The 20,437-nt window shown below is 42.0% G+C and overlaps 1 protein-coding gene across 19 annotated transcripts in view; it reads left to right on the top strand.

The window, feature by feature from the left end:
- Nucleotides 1–20,437, top strand: part of LOC310755853 (homeobox protein Hox-D3-like) — a 152,083-nt gene that overhangs the window by 89,414 nt on the left and 42,232 nt on the right. For 13 of the 19 annotated variants that reach the window (XM_083599210.1, XM_083599204.1, XM_083599218.1 and 10 more), the window contains one exon: nt 5,104–5,373. The exons of 4 other annotated variants lie outside the window; for them this stretch is intronic. The gene's annotated coding sequence lies outside the window, so the exon portion shown is untranslated. Of the gene's footprint in view, nt 1–1,115; nt 3,524–5,103; nt 5,374–20,437 lie in introns of those variants that run through there. 2 more of the 19 variants (XM_083599202.1, XM_083599217.1) reach the window with 2 other exon arrangements.

Raw genomic sequence — 20,437 nt, 5'->3', positions numbered from 1 at the left:
TCAGTGGGTAACCTTGAGCCAGACACTGCCTCTCAGCCTACTCTACCTCACAAGATTCAATGAGGAGTGTGCACCACCTCCAGCTCTTTGGAGAAAAGGTGAGATATACTGGGAAATGCAATTAATAATCGGCATTAGCTTCTTATAGTAATAGTAAACTCAATTATATGAGTGTGGATCTTCATGTAGCCAAAATGACAGTATTGAGACACAGGTGGGAGGTATCACCAGACTTCAGGGTAGTCCAAGGTTTGGAGCTCTACACAACATTTTTATAAGAAATCTAAGGGGGACCCTTTCCTCCAAAAAAAGTGCTAAGTACACTTTCTGGTTGGTTGTTGTCAGGGAAATTGAAAATGGAGGTGGTGTTAGTGGAATGGAATATCCTGGAAGAAGGCTTGACTGACTGACTGGAACACTGAACAGAAATGGGACCTGCTTTCTGCAGGTCCCATCTGTTAACTTATAGAGGTTTTGCACCACACTAGCAGTTGTGCAGATTGACCGGAAGAAGCCTAAGGTTTTCCCACTTGGAAAAACCTTCTGAAGGATGGTATATACAGAACTACAATCTCTGTCTTTCTATGGCAAGGGGAAAATATCTGTGGAACCAATTTGGTTTGATCTATTGTGTGGGTTATGTCCATGTTCTCAGTGAAAGGAGCAAGTCAGATGAAATTAGAAGCCGGTTCCTTGTTGGGTTGTCATCGAAGGTGGAATCTGTGGCTGTTGTGCACATTGCCATGTAAAATGCAGCAAGGTTATTCTTTTTCTCAATTTGGTTGGGGGACAAACACATCAAAACACAGTATTTCATAAGAAATGGACTGTGGCTAATGTCATATGTAGAGTACTTGCCAAACCAGCAGTGGGAGTGCATGGATGCACAGTAAATGGAAATGTATACACAGTCCACATCTGAAAAGATAAAAAATAATAATACTGGTGTAGTAGATAGTTGTACTTGAATTAGGACCCAATTTCACTTCACTGTACAGTGGTATCTCAGGTTAAGAACTTAATTCATTCCGGAGGTCCGTTCTTAACCTGAAACTGTTCTTAACCTGAAGCACCACTTTTAGCTAATGGGGCCTCCCGCTGCCACCGCGTTGCCGGAGCACAATTTCTGTTCTCATCCTGAAGCAAAGTTCTTAACCCGAGGTACTATTTCTGGGTTAGCAGAGTCTGTAACCTGAAGCGTATGTAACCCAAGGTACCACTGTATAGCTGAAAGTTTCACTGGTGGCCTTTCCTGCCCCACACTGGATTGCTGCCAGAATAAAATAGAGTAAGCTCATGTCAACTGTTCTAAGGTCCTTGGAGGAAAAAGGCAAAATAAGATAAATAAATTGGATTTATTTATTTTTTAAAGAAGGGGAACACACCCTAAGATGTTATACTGTGATCTTTAGGAAATTTATCCCAGGTTAGCCCTACTGATTTTAGTGAGATTATTCATTTCACTGCAAACTAAGGATAGATCAGGAGTGAGAAATCAAACATTCCTACAGGTCTAGAGTCCTATCTACATTATTCATTTCAAACACTATCATACCACAGCCATGGCCTCTTCCAAAGAATCCTGGAAACAGTAGTTAGAGTGCCAAAAGTTATTAAGAGATCCCTACTCCCCTCACAACAGGGATGCGGGTGGCGCTGTGGTCTAAACCACTGAGCCTAGGGCTTGCCGATCGGAAGGTCGGCAGTTCGAATCCCCATGACGGGGTGAGCTCCAGTTGCTCAGTCCCAGCTCCTGCCCACCTAGCAGTTTGAAAGCACACCAGTGCAAGTAGATAAATAGGTACCGCTGTGGCGGGAAGGTAAACGGCGTTTCTGTGTGCTGCTCTGGTTTTGCCAGAAGCGGCTTAGTCATGCTGGCCACATGACCCAGAAAAACTCTCTGTGGACAAACGTCGGCTCTCTCGGCCTGTAAAGTGAGATGAGCGCCGCAACCCCAGAGTCATTTGCACCTGGACTTAACTGTCAGGTTCCTTTACCTTTACCTTTTTTTTACTCCCCTCACAGAACTACAACCCCCAGAGTAATTTAACAATCAATCCCTCTTCCCAGGGAATTCTGGGAATTGTGGGCTCTGGGAGGAGAATAGGAATCTCCTAACAGCTCTCAGAACCCTTAAAAAACTACATTTCCCAGGATTCTTTGGGGGAAGCCATGCCTCTTTTAAGCGGTATGAGAGTGCTTTATATGCAGAGTGCAGATGTGGCTTATGATTGGCTGCACTCTGCACTGGTTGTGTCGGCGACCCTCTGTAGTGGTGTGTGTAGTTTTGTTAAAGCAGCAAATGGGATGAAGGGAAGGCTGAACTTGAATAACATTAGTACAGTATGTCAAAATAAAATAAACACACACACAAAAATAAACTGTCCAGTAGCACCTTATAGACCAACTAAGTTTGTTCTGTAATAAGTTTTTGTGTGCATGCACACTTCTACAGATTTTTTTTATTTTTTTATTTTGACTGCGTCAGATCAACACAGTTACCTACCCGAAATTAGTATGTCCGTATCCATAAATCAAGGTTCATAGAAGGACCCCCCCCCAATAGCAACCCAGGCTCCAGAAGGGGTAGGTAGACAGAGAAGGCATCAAATTGGGAACAGGGGAGGATGAACCTGAGTTCTGATCTCTGAAGTCCATAGAATCAAACCCATTATCTTTCAAATCCAGTGCATGAAGGGAGAGGACAACTTCTACCTAGGAATGAACATAGGTGGCCATTTATCAAGTATTAATTTACTGCAGTGTCCATGTGGCAAGTTGGTTAGTCAGCCATTTGTAATATTTGTTCTTGATGAAGTGAAGTACGTTTCTAGCCTGCATCTGCACTATAATTAGGAATCTAGGGAAGCAGGAAGTGCTAAAATTCCCCTTCCCACTTGGCCCGATGATGTTAGGTCTGAGCCAAACTACTCACGGTTAATTTTTTTGGAAACATATTCAGCAACGTTTTAAAATGCCTCAGTTTTGTTGAGGAATTTTCAGCGATGCTTATGAAGTCATAAGCACTGTATTCAGTGCTTCCCCCCCCTAAAAAAACCTGTTTAGGGGGACTCTCATTTTCCTACTCATATTGAAATACTGCCCCTCAATGAGGCCAAACTTAGATTCACAAAATGTTTAGGGGTATGCGTACCCCTGTGTCCCCCCCCCGAAAAAAAGCACTGACTGTACCTTTGTCTGTGATATTGGTTTAATATGTACTTTGCTTTTGTAAATTTCTTTTAAGGTAAGAGGTGTAGAAATATTATAAAACAAATCCCCCCCCACCAAATGTGATTTCATTTATATTGTCCCTCCCACTCTCTCAATGGACTTTATTTGCCCTTGGTGGTGTCACTATGCAGGATCATAATGGTCTCCAACTCGCTGTGTGATCTCTCATTGGCCGGAATCATGCTTGTGTTTAAGAAGAAAGAAGCAGTAACTAGGTGGGGGAAGGGATATTATTGATGCAGTGGCAGCAGCTAGGAGACGCAATGGCACCAAACAGGATCAAAATAAGGTCAATACTCCACCATGTGTTTTTCTATGTACCACCCATTAAATTGCTGCTTTCAATCCAAAATATGAGACTAAAGGATGTTTGGTACTTGTTAGTTCATTTGCATTTTATTTTGAAATTCCACACCTCCTTTCTACATTATTGTTCTAGGGGTTTAGAGCCTATAGATATGGCAAAGTACACCCACCCACCCCCGCATGGTCCTCCTGTGTCAATCCAACTGAGTATTGGCATACACCTGATGGGAAATCAACCTTCCGGTTGATTTCAGGCAAGACAGGTGTACAAAACTTGCAGTGATATTGGGTACAATCCCATCTTCCACAGAAGCCAAAGCTCCCATAGATTTGAAAGGACCTGAATTGCATCGATTGCTTGGAAAACCACTGTCTGTGTTGAAAGCCGCCCACAAGAATAGCTTTCCCAATGCAGAAGTGCTGTTGTTTTCTCTATATTCTGCCACAAACCAAGTAGTTGTGATATTAGCATGCAAAGAATGAAAACACAACCCACATCTCAGGGTGAATAGCTGATTCTCTTCATGCCAATTTCCTTTCATTTCTCTTTGACAGAGTGGGCCTTTAAAAGCTCTACACCTTAGCCAGCTTTTTAAGATGTAGGCTCTTTGATGATCGAGCCCTAATGAATTTGTTTTGTCACCAATAAATCAGAATGAATAGGGGCTCCCTGTCCTGTACTTTTCAATGCTGCCACCATAGTTTCTTGAAGAGGGTTGACGTATGACCATAGCAAGCTAGCAAATTAACATGCTGGTATTAACCAAGCAGTGCCCTGTATAAAGTTGCATTGGCCTTGGTGCTTGCAAAGTGTTCGATTACACATGATCCTGGGCAGTGTTAGATATCCTTTGTTTTGCTTATTGGCTTCAGAAAATATTTACCTGCACTGCAATTCTTTAAGCTGCTGAACCAACAGGCGCTGGTATTTTCCCCATGGGTGTGATACGAAAAGGCCTCAGTGCCCTTTGATTAAAAGTAACTTCAGTTGAACAGAATATGTTGATCCTTAGAAATTGGTTCTTGACATTTCCTAGCCTCGGCGGGATGTGATCAATACAGTTATGTATTACCAGTTCTGTTGTTTTTACACATCTGCTTCTACAGTGTGTTTTCTAAATGCCTAGGATGTCAAAGATGTAGGTTATATGTGTATTGGTGTATATAGTTTATCTATATGTGAAAATGACTGTCAGGATACTAAAATATGAACTTTTAGCATATAGTTTCAGAGAAGAGACTAATTCAGAATCACTTAGTGTGCGTTTGCTATCCTATAACCCACTCAAATTCACTTTCTTGCTCTGTTTTGCCAAATAATTGTTGTTGTGGTTTCTCTCCTCCCTGCTTTTTGAATGTTTATGGATGGAGTAAGTCTCCATTAGTGTGGAAACCCAACGTGGAATCATTCTGCATTAATGAATCTAATTTTTTTAAGTGTGATCTTTTGCATGCACCCTTCTACCAATCTTAGGATGTGTGACAGTATTTGACAAAATGTCCCAATAGCAGCTACGCAGGTGAGGCTAAATAATGTTTGATATTGGTCATATTTTGTTGTAGGAACAGCCATGTGTATCACAAGCACTTCTACCAAGACGTTCCTTTGCATCCTTGGATCCTTGACTGGGGAAAAAAAGGATGAGGCTCTGGGATGGGAGCTTACATCACTCAAAAGATTGGCCTGGGAACTCAACTACAGAACTGACCTTCTCAATGAGGAATAATTCTATATAAGTACTTTATGAGTAAACCTGGAGCTGTAGATGGTCACTTGGATATGAAGCAGAAGATTCAGTACGGGTCAGTCACCCTGAAACAGGCATTTTTGGGGTAATATTTAAGAGTTGTCTACCTACATAATGTTTCTACTTTTGTATATATGATGGCTAACCCTAGGGAAGATTTAGTAAAATTTAATGTCATCCATTGTCAAAAGGGTGCCATGTGAACTGGATGTGTACAATACTGCTTTTGTACACCCCCTTTATCCTGTGCATTGTTCCTTGTATTATGTTGTTGTTATGGCTACAGCTAAGATAATAAACTTGTAATGAACTTGGCATAGAATTTACAACCTTGTTGAATTCAAAAAACAGTGGGATGAACAGCGAGATCTCAGCACCAGGCTGCATGAGCACTTCAGCGGGTGGTGAAATGGGATGATGTTTGTGATGTGGGTTATGCTTTGTGAACATTTCAGAGCAGCTGAACGACCATCTTCTGCATGTGGTATATTTTAAGTATGCCCTCCTTTCATTAACACTACTGATGTATGTCTTTGGGAGGCTTGATAGTTGTTGAAATCTCACACATACCAGAATACATCAATCATTGGCAGGAACTATGAAGCCAATAAAACACTCTAGCTTATAGAGTCCATGCACCAGAATGGCCATCCTCGCCTACATTTCTGCCTCTGCAGTTGTTAGCAGGTTTGACTTTACCAAAATGAGGCATGAAGTAGTTGCTTTAGGCCAGTAGATTCCTCCTTCCAGCCTTCATGTCTATGTGTCAATCTTTTTTCTTTAAGGATGTCGTTCTGAACTTTTGCTTCAGTTGTGAAAATAACAAAGTTTGGTGCTGTGTGCTGAGTTCACAGAACTGAATCAGCATGCACACAAGTTGGGTTGTGTTTGACTCACTGGTCCTCAGCCCACAATGAGAGCAGCACAAAAGCACTGGCTGAGTTTCAGTTTCTGGCAAGGCCAGTGTGGCCACACTCTGCGGTGCTGGATGAAAAGTCATTGTGCCGAATTGCTTGTGCAAATAGATGTTAGATGTATTGTGTGTGTGTATCAGATTCTCTGTCGATGAAATATTGTTATTACTTATGGGCAAGCCATTATTCTCCTGAAACATCTTGAAATATTTGCATTCTTTTGCCAACTTCTTGTTCATTGGCAACATCCAGTCACTGGCAATATATGCATTGATTTCCATGAATCTTAATTACATCTTAGGGATCTTTCACACTTTACACAACAGCAACCCAAGTTTGCCCCCAAATATAGTCCAAAGAGCCCCAGTGAATTAGAGATGCCTGATGGATTTACCTTCGGCATACACATGCTGAATTCAACCATTGTTTTTATAAATGTACACTTAAAAGTTATTCCATGTTGCACCTTAAAATAAAAAAAATACTATGGACCCTAGATGGTGTCTAAAAAATGGACGTGAGACTTCATTTTCATTTTGCTTTCTGATTCTCATTTCTGACCAAAGATGGATTGTATGGTGTGATGCTTGAAAGCTTAGTCAGTTTCACCAGCTGAATTCTGTACAGTGATCTTCTGTTTCGGTCATTCTCTGGGACTAATGCTGTACTGCATGAAAATACTGGAATGACACAGAGGCAAATTTTCTTAGGTGCTGGAGTCAAAACTTCCCATGTTCACTGAGAAGGATACTCTATCTACCCTTTGACCCACTATTTATAAACTGGCAATTTAACTATTCACTCCATGGGTTTATGCATCTGTTATCCATTCCTATCCAGTACTGTAGGAGCAAGAGAGTTAACTCCACATGCACTAAAAATAATAACATAAGGTGTGGGGGTTGCATGTTAAGGCACCTGTTTTAACATCTGCACTGTGTAAGCAGTAAATATGTTCTACAGCCTTACATATTGTGATTACTTACAGCTTAGATGTCCATGCACCCAGAACTTTCAGTCCCAATACTTTTAGTCACCAAGTCTGAGGGACACTGATGTTCAGGATACCAGGAGGGGCAATAGCCACCTAGCCATACATTAATCCCATGTTTTTCCTATTTGCTTTCATTTGGGTTAGAGAGAATAGCATAGGTTTTTAATCAAGATCGGTTTCTATGCATATCATATATTCAAAAATGTTTATGATTTTCTGTCACAGCAAGGTGACTTGAATTTAACTTCCTATAAAATTATCTGGGGAGGACTCTAGCCATATGTGTACAGTTGTTGGTGGGCTATTTTGCTTACTGTTTTTATACAAAATATATGTTTTCCAAAAAAAAAAGAGGCGGGGAAACTCATGGCCTCACCTAAGCAAATCACTTTGATTTCCCTAGGAAAACCATGTCTGCATTCAAAGCGTTTAAGGCAAATCTATAAGGCCTTTGCTCAGGTCTCTCTCTCTGTGTGTGTTTTGGGTGTGTACACATAGGATTGAGATCTGAAATCCTGAAAGGGATGGGCGGGGGAAAGAGAACACTACTAAGACTATGTTTTGCTTTTCAATTTGTCTTTAATATAATTGGAAACAATTTTAAAATAACTAACATCTTTCAACAAGGAGTTAAAAGAAAAGAAAAGAAAGGCACATATCTTACAAAGCAATTGGATTTAATTTCCTTAAAAGTTCAGGGTTTTTTTACACCTGTACAAATGAGGTGAAGGCAATGAAGTACATCCTATAACTTTACAATAAATCCCATCTCCACATGCACCACCACCCAACCCTTTCATCTGCATAGCTACCTTGCCTGACTCAGCCTCTTCCAACTGGACTGGATGAGCTCGGGTTCAAATTCCAGCATTGCTGCTATATATATATATATATATATATATATATATATATATATATATGAGATACAATATAATAAAGATGAAGGCGAGACTGAGAGAGTATTTTGCTTGAAGTAGTATTGTTGTTCTGCTCTACTGCCGACACCACTACTACCTTCATCGCAACAGCCTGTGGTCTTTATCGCATCTCTCTTCAGAACGCCATTGCGAAGTGAGTCACAGTTCTACACACATGGACATGGGCCTGTCCTACTATATGGATTTTATACACTGGGAAGATGGGTGTGTGTTTGCAGGATAGCGACTCACTTCACGATGGCATTTTGAGGCTTGATCATAGGCCATTGTCATGATGGCAGCATCATTTATTTATTTAATTGTTTATTTGTCAACAGTGGGTGCTGCTACTTGGGAGTTGCTGTTGCCAAAAGAGACAGGGGAGCATAAAATGACAAGATCCAGAAAAACCAGCTGAACAGCACCTTTATCACCAAGAAGTCCTCTGGCTTCTTCTATGGCACAGCTGCACAGGGAACTGAAGAAGACTCTCTTTGTGGCCTTTCCTCCTCTTCCATTCCCTCCAAGCTGTCTCAAGACAGGGAAGACGATTCCATCATACACTCTCACACACAGTACCTCTTCTTGGAAGTGTCCGGCGTGTAGAGGGGGAGGGAGAGAGAGAGAGAGATCGCGAGGTATTTAAGGCACTCCAGACAATTGCTCATTCCGTAATGAGTTATTACTCTGCTGAGCCAAAGGTCATTAGAAAGGATAAGGGCGGCCATAAAAGCGGCCCAGCTAGCATGCTTTTCCTATAGAGATTATCATTATTGGCTTATTAATACACGATAATGTTGAATTATACACGGCAATAAATAGGAAAAAGGTTGACTTGGAGTTTTAAATATTTTATTATTCTCAAAGCGAGCGTTCCAAGCAATGCAGGCTCGTTTCAAGTGACTGGAATAACCAGCCTAGCCCCAGACCCCTTTTTTTCTTATTTTTGGTTCAATAATTGTTTGTTTTTACTCTGTTCTGGGATAGATAGATAGATAGATAGATAGATAGATAGATAGATAGAGCAACTGCAGTCCGACGCCCACTTTCCTGGAAGGAAGTTAGGAGAACACAGCAGGATTTACTTCGGAGTAAGCAAGCCTAGGATCGCGCCGTTAATCTGTAAACACGAAGTGTATTTTATGGATCTCCCAAAACAGAGTGTTCTGTTTGAGGTGGGCTGACTTTCATTCTTGCACGATCCACTTAATTTTTTTCCTAGGATCGTCCTGCCCCAGCGAGGTATTTTACAAGGTTTTACACAGGGAGCGCGTAGGGTCCGACTCACTCAGGCACATTTAATCTGCTTTAAGTGATCTTGAAGATGCCCTCTTAGTTTGTAAATGTTAAATACATCGTTGGGGCGCGGGGATTCGCGGGACGGGCGTGTGTGTCAGGTTGAAGTTAGACCTTCTTTTAGGACACTCGGAAAGGAGACTTTTGCTTCCACGATTTATGCTTCAGTCCCTTTCTGGATCAGAGCACCGCCAGAATGGCAGCATCCCTGCGATCAGCAGGTGCAAATCAGCCAATAGGGCATTTCAGTTTTTGAAAATCTTGCATTTCATCGAAAAACCACACCAACCATCTCCCTCAGCTTTTAGAAACGAGGGAGGGCCTGCCTACCCCCTCTCTTTAACATAAATGTATGCTGCAAAGGGCATTTTAATTCTTGCCATTATTTGAAATCCAGCGTGTTAGGTTTCTGCGCTCCTGAGTTTAACTTTAAAAAAAGAGAATAACTTGGAAGAAGGATAAAGAATTTTTTTAAAAAGAAAAAGAAAATATCTAGGAAGGCAGCAAAGTCTCTTACTTGGGAGTTAGTAAGCTCCACTGAACTTAGTGGGACTTTCTTGCCAGGAAAGATGCATAGAATTGGACTGCATGGTTTCTTTCTTTCTTTCTTTCTTTCTTTCTTTCTTTCTTTCTTTCTTTTTTCCTTCTCTCTCTCTCTCTCTCTTTCTCTCCTTCTTTCCTTCCCTTTAGTACCTTTAAGCTTGTATTCGTGATGCACTCCTGCAAATATCTAGCATACATTATGTGACAAAGACATAACTTTGGCTAGCAAACGAACTCCACTGACATGAATCCCACTATCTCTAGAAATCATTACGTTCCCCCCTTTTAAAAATAAAATTAAAAAAGTAATGTGTTAAACATAAATGAAAACTCATTCCGTTTCTTGTCAATAAGCGATTATGATAAGGAAACAATCCCCGGACGGGAACGCAAACAATATTGCATTGGTCCTGTTAAAGATCAGATCTCAGATAAGATCCTGGCAATACCGTCAAGCGGTCCGGTCGATGTAAATCGCTTTGATCAAATGCCTCATAACTCTGCCCTCCCTCTCAAAAAAACCCCTATAAGTTAATTTGGAAGTGAGGATGGGATGGAACAGCGATTTAAAAAAAAACAAACCCACGCACTTCTAAATGTAAGCAGAGGCTAAACGATGTTTTTAATCCAAGTTAAAGCGAAGTTACACATCGATGAAAAGGATTTGATTGTTTTTCTCGCCGCTGAAACATACATTAGAGGCCTGGCTAAATATAAATTTGCTGGAGACGGTTGGTGCGTGAGTGCGGAAGGCTAATAAACCCTGCGGAAGGGAGGAGGCCGGTTAATTCCCCTTCTTTTTCTTTATCAACTTGCGAACTTTGGGTTCTGCTTCCGAGAGAACGTTTTCACCCCGTTGCTAGATTATCAACAGCACGCCCAGAGACTGAGAAAACCTTCGCAAGCGGTTCCCACCCGTCTCCAAGCAAACACAATCAATTCCCTACTAATTTCTTCTTCTTTTAGACCTTCCTGGATCTTCTCCCCACCCCGGGCCCATCCTAATAATAATAATAATAACCACAATGATAATAATAATGCATTCCACAAAACAATATACTCATCAATGAAATAATTTCGATATATGCGTCCTTATTTTGTTCCTCTGTCCAACGGATCGACCACCCTTGGGCAACCGTCTTGCAACCTGGAAAAAGACGCAGGCGCGAAACTGAAGCTACGGGAAAAGGCTTCAGCAAAGCATCTCTCCCGTCACCTCGATAACTGCGTTATGTATATGGCCATTTTACCTTTCGACAGAGACACCCCGGTATATTTTTTTCCTTTGGGCACACACACGGCGTTCTTCTTCTTCTCTTCCTCCTCTTCCTTCCCCAGCCAAACCAAGCGAGATCTTCGTGGTTTCGGGTCCTGTGGAAGACATCCAACAGAAATGAATCGGGAAGGGAGCGGGGCGTTTTAAATCATACAAAGTTACATTCTTAACTCCACCACCCCACCCCAAACACCACGAGATGCAAAGCTTCATTGTTCCTTTGTTAGAGTTTGCAGGGTCGGCTTGTTGTTATTGTTGCAGTAGTTGTTGTTATGTGTTTTAAGGGGGGGGGTCTTTTTCTTCCCACCCTCCCCGAAACTTTCCTCTCTAACAACCGCTCCTCACCCCCTCCTTCCCTCCCTCCCGGTAGAACCTGAACCCACAATCATCCTTCATCGCCGTCGAGTAGGAGTCGAAACCCCGTTTGCAGCGGAGTCTTTATTATGGCTATTACGACTTTCTAAGTGGGTTTCAGTGCCTTGTCCCCCTTGATGGAAGCGTGGGCAAGGGGAACGTAAGAACATAATGAAGCCCAACAGACGAGCATTTTAGTGGGGAGGGGGGGGCGAGGAAAGTTGCAGACGGAGTCAAAACTCCCTCCCACAACCTGGGGTATTTCTTTAAATAAAGGAAGAAAGTGAAAGAAACGGCTCCTTGGAGGTGCTAAATTGCACAGGGGCTGGGATTTCTTTCCCCTTTCTCTCTCTTTCTCTTCTCTCCCCCCCCCCCCCTTGTTTACAGCTACAGAAGGCAAAAGAGCCATAAATCTTAAGACAGCCTACAGAGACAAGTGCATTTGTATGCATCGTTAGAACTTGCTAATACCTAAACCCATTAGCAAGCCATGTAGAATTCTAGTTTCCGGTGTCCATTAACTTACAGTTAAATTCTAGAGGAAAGGGCATGGCGATTAACATAAACTATATCCATCATATTGTTTGTCATAATAGATTAGTCAACTATAGAGATGTGTGTGCGCCTCGCCTGCATGTGCGTGAAACTTTTTCTCTCCCACACACCACCCTCACCCCCAAATCTCCTAGCTGTGCTTTAGTTTCAAACGGGGGAGTCACTCGGTGTGTGTGAGAGCTTTATTTATTTATTTATTTGAGTGGGGAACTTATGCACAAGATCGCCTATATGATATATAAGGGAGTTGAGGCAGTGAGTTGAGGCAGACCGCCAGGCTCTTCTCCGGACATAGATTCAACCCCCCACGAAACTGTTCTACAATTCCGGGGTGTGTGTGTTGCACCGGCATGTTTCCTCGGAAGGAAGTCCTCCAGGAATCAGCCGTGCTCGCTCCCAGCGCATAGGATGGCGGCCTTGATGCCCTGCGAACCGTCTCCAAATGAATGGGCCCATTGATCACTCAAGATTTTATCCATCCATTTCCATTTTTTTTAAATAAAAAAATGGGGGGAAATGGTGCAATCTTCCCCCCTCCCCCCAGATTCACGTATGCTGTCCGGTTTCCTTTCCCTTAATCGGCCTCTTCTCTCTCTCCCTCCCTCCCCCCGCCCCGCATCCCCCATCCGATTCTTTCTCGTCCCTTGTCTTTGTTGAATGACGTTCGATTACGTCCCCGTCTCCCTTCCGAGCACCGAGCCCTCCCCTCCTTACCCCACCGCTCCTAACCACCACTCAAAGCAGCATAATCTGCTACTATTAAGCCAATACCACCCCTACTCTTCAACAACGACCCCCCTCCCCCCTTAAAAAAAGCCTCCCTCCCCGCCTAGCCCCCTAGATGCGCAGTCCCCCCTCCCCCCCTCCTTGTTTAGGCTACGCGCAGAGATGTGAACTTTTGTAGCTCTGCTTTTCAGTCTTCGCCCGTGAAAGCGTTAAAGGTAAGGGGTCTGGAACTCGTATGCAGCAGCCGGCTTTTGTAGCGATGATTTATTGCTTCAATCTTGGTTCACCCAGAGTTCACATGGATTTGCTGCTTCTGAGAGCTAAAAGATGGTCTCACTTGACAAGTGTGACTATTCCAAATGCTTCTCTCTCTCTCTCTCTCTCTCTCTCTCTCTCTCATCTTCTCTAGTGCAAAATCGTTTATAATTGAACCTTAAAAAAAAAAAATCAACACCCCGATTTGCTTTTGGATGAGCAGGAATCAGGGATCTAATTGATTATAGATACTATATATAAATATATATATATATATATATTTGTGTAGGTGCGCGTGGGGGTTGCGTAACAGGCACATATAATAATGTATAATATTTGCATTTCATATGTGCGTGTGTGTATCTGCAACAACGCACGGAGCGCGCCCACACGAGGGTCTTCAGACAAAAGGAGAAGAGGGGCTTAGAAGCACAAAACCCCCCCAACCCCACCACTTTCATCACCCTCCTTTCCCCACCCGATCTTTCTTTGTTGCTAACCTGGATTGGGGCGGGGGTCTGAGGGGCGAATATGGAAGGAGCCAGTTCTAACTCGCATCGTGTTAAATCTCAGAGAAATTAGGATTTCTTTCTTCTTCTGGGGTGAGTGGGGGGAGACATTGCATTAGTGGTTCTGCCCTCCCTTACCCTTCCACCCTAAATGCTGTTGAGACGCCCCCCCCCTTAAAAAATCGTTAAATATACAAGCAATAGTGGTGGCGTGGTTTTTTTGGGTTGTTTTTTTAAGGGATACTGCAGAATCATCAAGCCTAGATTTGCATAACGTGACTTGCCTGCCAAGTGCCCTCAAGCCTACAGCATTCTCTTGAAATGAATGGACCGAAATAGCTAAATAATAAATAGATAAACGAGGAGCCCATTGCATACTGTATGGGACTATGGGATGCCCATATTTGTCTACAAGATAAAGCATTATGGGACTGATAATATCATGCTAATTTCCCAGAGAGGGAAACTTTTTGTTTTGTTTTGTTTTTTTTGTTTCTGTTTTGTTTTATGGCGTGGTTTATGCTGCAGAGAAACCAGGGGGTTACCCCGCCCCTCAAAACCAAGGTTCAAAATAGCATGAATTACCCGCAGTACCCAAAAAAGAAAAGAAAACAGTCTCCTTTATAATAATCACATATTTGGGGGGGGTATAGGAGGCAGTTTTAACACAGATATATAACTGCGTTTGAAACCGTTTGCAAGCAAGTCCCGTTGAAACTTCTCTAGAGAAAAAATGGTTTAAGATGGACCTGAATTTCAGGCCGGAACTAAATCCCCCAACCTACAGCGTGTCAGTTCGGTGGCATTTCCTTAATTTCGTCCACAGCTAAATTAACATGCGACTTTAGCGCTGGGCTCCTTGCGTACATTTGCTTGGAAAATAACGGTCCTGTGGATTCCAACGGGACTCATCTAAGGCTTGATTGCAGCCTTGATTTCAACGGACCCTACTTCCAAGTGCAAATTCCCGTTGATATATGTTTCATCCAGCCTGCTTCTCAATAGTTGGGTCATCCAATCCATTTGAATGATGGGCAGCTGTCAGTCACCACCACCTTAAAACATGCATTTGCTTGGAAGCAAGGCCCTTTTTGCACAGTTATCAGTGGGACTTTTACTTCCAAGTTTAGCATCGGGGCAGTCATCTCAACAAAATTAACTCGGTTCCTAAACAGAGCGGCCACAGCCCAGTTCAGAATTAAACGCGCTTAGCCTCATAGAAACCCAGCCTTCCAGCTTCAATACTTTGTTGGATTGTGCCCTATATATATTCCCCCCCCCCGGTTGGCCATGAGATTTGTAGTGGGGGGTGGGGGTGGGAATGACTGAGTGGATAGATGCTTGTGGTGACTCGGTACCGAATACCGATAAGGGTATGCTAACACGTGCGTCCACACACACACACACACACACACACACACAATCTCTTAGCAAAAGCTTCTTGCGTTTATGCGAATGCATAAGACCCCGAGTAGTTCTATCGAAGCCTTGCAAGCTAAACCACCGTCCCCCCCCCCAAAAAAAATGCTTATCAGTTTGCTAGCAAAGTTCTAGAACTGAAAATCATCAACAAATAGAACAGGAAAACCAAACCAAAGTAAAAGCCTAATATAAAACTGTGTTTCGTTAAAACAATATATCTCCTTTTTAAAAAATAGGTATTTCCCACCCATTCCTATTAAACTAAGTTTTGTTAGCGCGCTAAGTACTGAGATAGGGAAGTGAGATGAACTGGATTCTGTAACGAACTCCTCCGTGTAAAGAAAGGATTTGGAATGGGGGCCTGGATCGGTGCGTGAGGAGAGGAGCCGCGTAGGTGGGTATAATACCCTATTTACAACGCCTTATTTTAAATCCTCACCTAACTGTCCGGGATGCCCGCAAAAGTCGACATACGAAAAAGAAAAGTTGTAGACCGTGCGCGCATAAGCAAGAAGAGAACTCTCCCGCCGAAATAGTTTCAAAAAGGCAACTAAAATGAAGTCATCTAGTTTTTAAAAATTAGTCTGTCTCTATTAATTTGCAAAAAAACAACAACAAAAAAACCAAAAAAAACCCCAATCAGCTTCCAGAAATAGCAGAAATGCAAATATTTCCTCAAAACAGTGTGTTTCTGTAAGGGGGTGGCAGGAAAAAAATGCTGCATACATTAGGATGTATGGATCTTCCCGATCATTTCACCGGGGGCTTGAAATTTCTTGCGGGGATAAGAGGATTAAAAATGTGTTCTCTTGAAATCAAAAGCCTGGTGATTCTTTGAAGGCAAGGACCACGAGGTAGCTGTTTCAGGGGGTCCAAAAAGGGGAGGTTTGGTGTCCTGGGCTACTTCTTCCCGCAATTTCCAATTAACATGTGGAACTCACTGCCACAAGATGGTGCGATGGCCATTAGTTCAGTTGGCTTTCAGAAAAGATTAGACAAGTTCATGGAGAGCAGGTGTTGTAGCTAAAAGTTGCTGCCATGTCAAGAGGAAGTCTGTCTGTGGCTATCAGTAGGTGGGAACAAACAACAAGGGTTGACCACACCTGCCATCATGCCTTGCTTCTGAGCTTCCAGAGACGTCTACCTAGGTATTGAATACAGACTGCTGGACAGATAGATTTGGGTGGGCCATGTGACTCAGACCTTTAAGAAATAAATATAGCTAATGGCTTCAAATCCAGGCACTACTGACCTAAAGAACTACAAGTTCTGCTTCCCTGTCCTGAAACTTGAGAGACATGACATAGAAATAGCAGAATGATTAACTGCAGAGCCATTACATATATTTATCATTAACAGCTCCATCCACAATTAATTTTAGAAGAACAATGTGAGGGTTGGGGAGGATGTTGGTTTTTAATCCAATTCTGATTTTTTGAAAAAGAGTCAAAGAATTTAGTTTGAATCATGTTATTTTTAAATGCCCAGCACTTGTTATTAGATCCACTAAAGAGATATATTAAACAGAATAAGGTGACTACTTTTGAGTCCCATACCCTTGAGTAACCTATGGCAAGGCAACCCACTCCCCATCAAGGATTTAGCAGAATCAGCATGCTACTGCTTGGAGGGTTGAATAAGATTTGATCCAGATTTTCTTGGCTGTTTTTTAACCAAGAAAAAGCAAAGCAAAGCAAAACTGGACCCTCTCAAGCTAGTGACAAAAGTCCCACCTACTGTAGTAAAACAACAACAACAACTCCTTCTTAGGTACCTTCCATAAAATATGGCAATGGAACAACGGGCAGAAAAGTTGTGATGAAAAGGGGGATTTTGTATTGGCTAATAAAGAGCACAGCACAGCAAGGTGAGGACAGAGTTTAAAGCTGTGGCTGGCTTAAGGCTACCACTGTTTTCCTGTTAACATTATACTTGGAATTTAAGTTCTCTTGAAATCGGTGTGACTCCCAGGCAGGCCTGTCTCCTTCTTGCCCAACATTTTGGAATGGGAGGCTTCGCCAGCGAGCCCTGTAAGTCAGTGAGGAACAGCAAAAACACCAATGCAATGAATTTTAAAATATCTCTTAATAATAGCCATTTACAGTATAACCCCATGCATGTCTACTTAGAAATAAACCACATTCAGTTTAGCAGGCCATACTCCTAAGTAAGGGTGTGTAGGATTGCAGCCTTGATGTTATAAATGTTTTGAATAAAATAGTATTACACTTAAATAAAACTTTTCTTTTCTTTTTTTAATCGCCAAGTGCTTGACAAACTTTGTACTCACTGGCCAGAACTTTGCAACAGGGAAGCAGGTTTACTTTATACTGGGCAGAAAAAACCTACATAGTTTCCCTGTATGTTTCTATAGGTAAAACATGTTTCTTTTTAAGTGAATGATAACCATCTTAGTTGGGTTTTTGAAATATCTGCTAAGGGGATTACAACTTTTACATGCTCCCCAGTCCTAAGTGCATAGCTAATGAATATATTGTGGTGAGAATATTATTCAACCAGAACTGCTAGACTCTATATCTATATCTATCTATCTATCTATCTATCTATCTATCTATCTATCTATCTATCATCTATCTATATCTATCTATCATCTATCTATCTATCTATCATCTATCTATCTATCTATCTATCTATCTATCTATCTATATCTATCATCTATCTATCTATCATCTATATCTATCTATCTATCTATCTATCTATCTATCTATCTATCTATCATCTATCATCTATCTATCATCTATCTATCATCTATCTATCTATCTATCTATCTATCTATCTATCTATCTATCATCTATCATCTATCTATCTATCTATCTATCTATCTATCATCTATCTATCATCTATCTATCTATCTATCTATCTATCTATCTATCTATCTATCATCTATCTATCTGTCTGTCTGTCTGTCTGTCTGTCTGTCTGTCTGTCTATCTATCTATCTATCTATCTGTCTATCTATCTATCTATCTATCTATCTATCTATCTATCTATCTATATCTATCTATCTATCTATCTATCTATCTATCTATCTATCTATCTATCATCTATCTATCATCTCCAGGGCTTTTTCAGTCAGAACTCACTGGAAGTCAGTTCTAGCACCTCTCAGGTGGGCACCATTGCCATTATAAGAGAACAAGGGAGGCATTCATGGTGAGTTCCAACACCTATTTTTCTAGAAAAATAGCACTATCTATATCAATATCACACATGTAAACATAATGCAATTATTCTAGTGCAAGCCAGCAAAAGTCAAACTGTAATGAACGAGATTCAAGTTTGTCAGTCCTTATAATGGTACCTTAGTCACAGCTACTTTTTGCACCCCTCATGAGTAAGCAGTGTGCTATCTTAAATCAGCTATCACACACAACTTTAATACAGCCCCTGTTCTCTAAGATGCAATATACATAGGTCGAAACACATTAAGTTGACCTGTGGCATTTTAAAAGCTCGGATTCTTACACACTGCTTGTGATGATGATGGACAAAACACAGTTTATGTAAACTCATTTATCCACCTGTGGTTTTAAAAATGCCCTTGGACTTCAGCAGGCAGCCAGCTTGTGTGCAAGACTTGTGTGTATTCTGCCAGTTAACAAAAGCACAGAATTGAGCGCAGAACGCAACCTGCTGGGAATCTCTGTTTTCGTTTTAGAAAGCAAACCATGTTTCTATCCCTCATGACTGGGGTGAATAGGGCTGAAACTGAGTAAGCAACGCTGGGTGAAAGCTAGAGAGGCAGCTGACAGGATCATGATCTGGGCTGTATTATTGCATAGTTCTGTGCCCTTCCCCTTTATTTAAATCAAATAAATTATGCAAAATAAATAAATATAAGGGAAGCAGGCTTCAGCACACAGTTTTCCTTGGAGCAAAATTGGGGTTACTTTGCTGCAGATTCCCCAACCCCAACCCCCAGTGCACAGCACACACTGCTCTGCCTATGAATTTGTCAGAGGACAATGTATCGATGGCCCATTCATTTCCATCAGTGAGGTTACAGCTGTTCACATAGCTTACCAGCCAACTTAATATCATTAGCTCCCATTGCTCTTGCTAAATCCAATACACCTTTCTGAGCTCTTTTGTATGCCTGCCACCATTTCTACAGGCCAATGATTTTCCCAATAGACTCTGCTTGTCTCTTCCAGGAGAATATTGCTTCATTTTAAATAAAAACTCCCCACTGCGGAACTTATATAGACCTTTACTCTTCAGGTCACTGAGTTGGGGGGTGGGGGGAGAGATGTTAGGAAAAGCTGCTGGCTTATTTTCATCTATTTGCACTGGGTAAATGTAATATAAATAGATACTGTATTGATGGCAAGCCAAATATTTATTCCACAAATAATTCCAGTACTGTTGGTTTTTTTTTACATGAAACAAGCCATTACTTCTAACTTAGGCATCAATAGCAATTATGAAATACAGACCTCTCTGCAGTGCAATCACCGTTCTGCTGCCATGCAGCATTTCCTATGCTAGTGGGATTATACAGACACATCACCTGCCTTTGATTAGTCATTGCTTCCCCACAAATCCATGGTCGAATCCTCATTGGAAGCTAAACAGATTTTTGTCACCGATGGTACTATGATGTGCCTCCCCAAACCACTTCACTTTTATATTTTTAGATGTGCACCAAAATGTTTTGAGCATATGTTTAGAAATGTGAGATGGACGCGGGTGGCGCTGTGGGTTAAACCACAGAGCCTAGGGCTTGCCGATCGGAAGGTCGGCGGTTCGAATCCCCGTGACGGGGTGAGCTCCCGTTGCTTGGTCCCTGCTCCTGCCAACCTAGCAGTTCAAAAGCATGAAGTACAAGTAGATAAATAGGTACCGCTCCGGTGGGAAGGTAAACGGCATTTCCGTGCACTGCTCTGGTTCACCAGAAGAGACTTAGTCATGCTGGCCACATGACCCGGAAGCTGTACGCCGGCTCCCTCAGCCAGTAAAGCGAGATGAGTGCCGAACCCCAGAGTCGTCCGCAACTGGACCTAATGGTCAGGGGTCCCTTTACCTTTATCTAAAAATGTGAATGTGACAAATACATGTGCAAATGTACCAGACAGACATCTTCTTCAGGGAACCATGAAGTTCTTTCGTAAAATCATAGAATTGTAGAGTTGGAAGGGACCATGAGGGTAATCTAGTCCACCTCCTTGCAATGCAGAAATCTTTTGCCCAATGTAGGGCTTGAACCATTGACCCTGGGATGAAGAATTTCATGCTCTACCGAATGAGATATCCCTTTGTCACGTGTACACTTATTGGTAAACATGGATGAGCCCCTGTGTAAGATGTGAAGCACCGTATTTTTTTCTCTATAAGATGCACCAGACTACAAGACGCACCTAGTTTTTG

The sequence above is a fragment of the Podarcis filfolensis genome, assembly GCF_964270895.1.
Source record: "Podarcis filfolensis genome assembly, chromosome: 2".
In the NCBI taxonomy this organism is placed as follows: Eukaryota; Metazoa; Chordata; class Lepidosauria; order Squamata; family Lacertidae; genus Podarcis; species Podarcis filfolensis.
The sequence above is the reverse complement of the archived record's forward strand: the minus strand, read 5'-3'. Positions and strand labels throughout refer to the sequence as shown.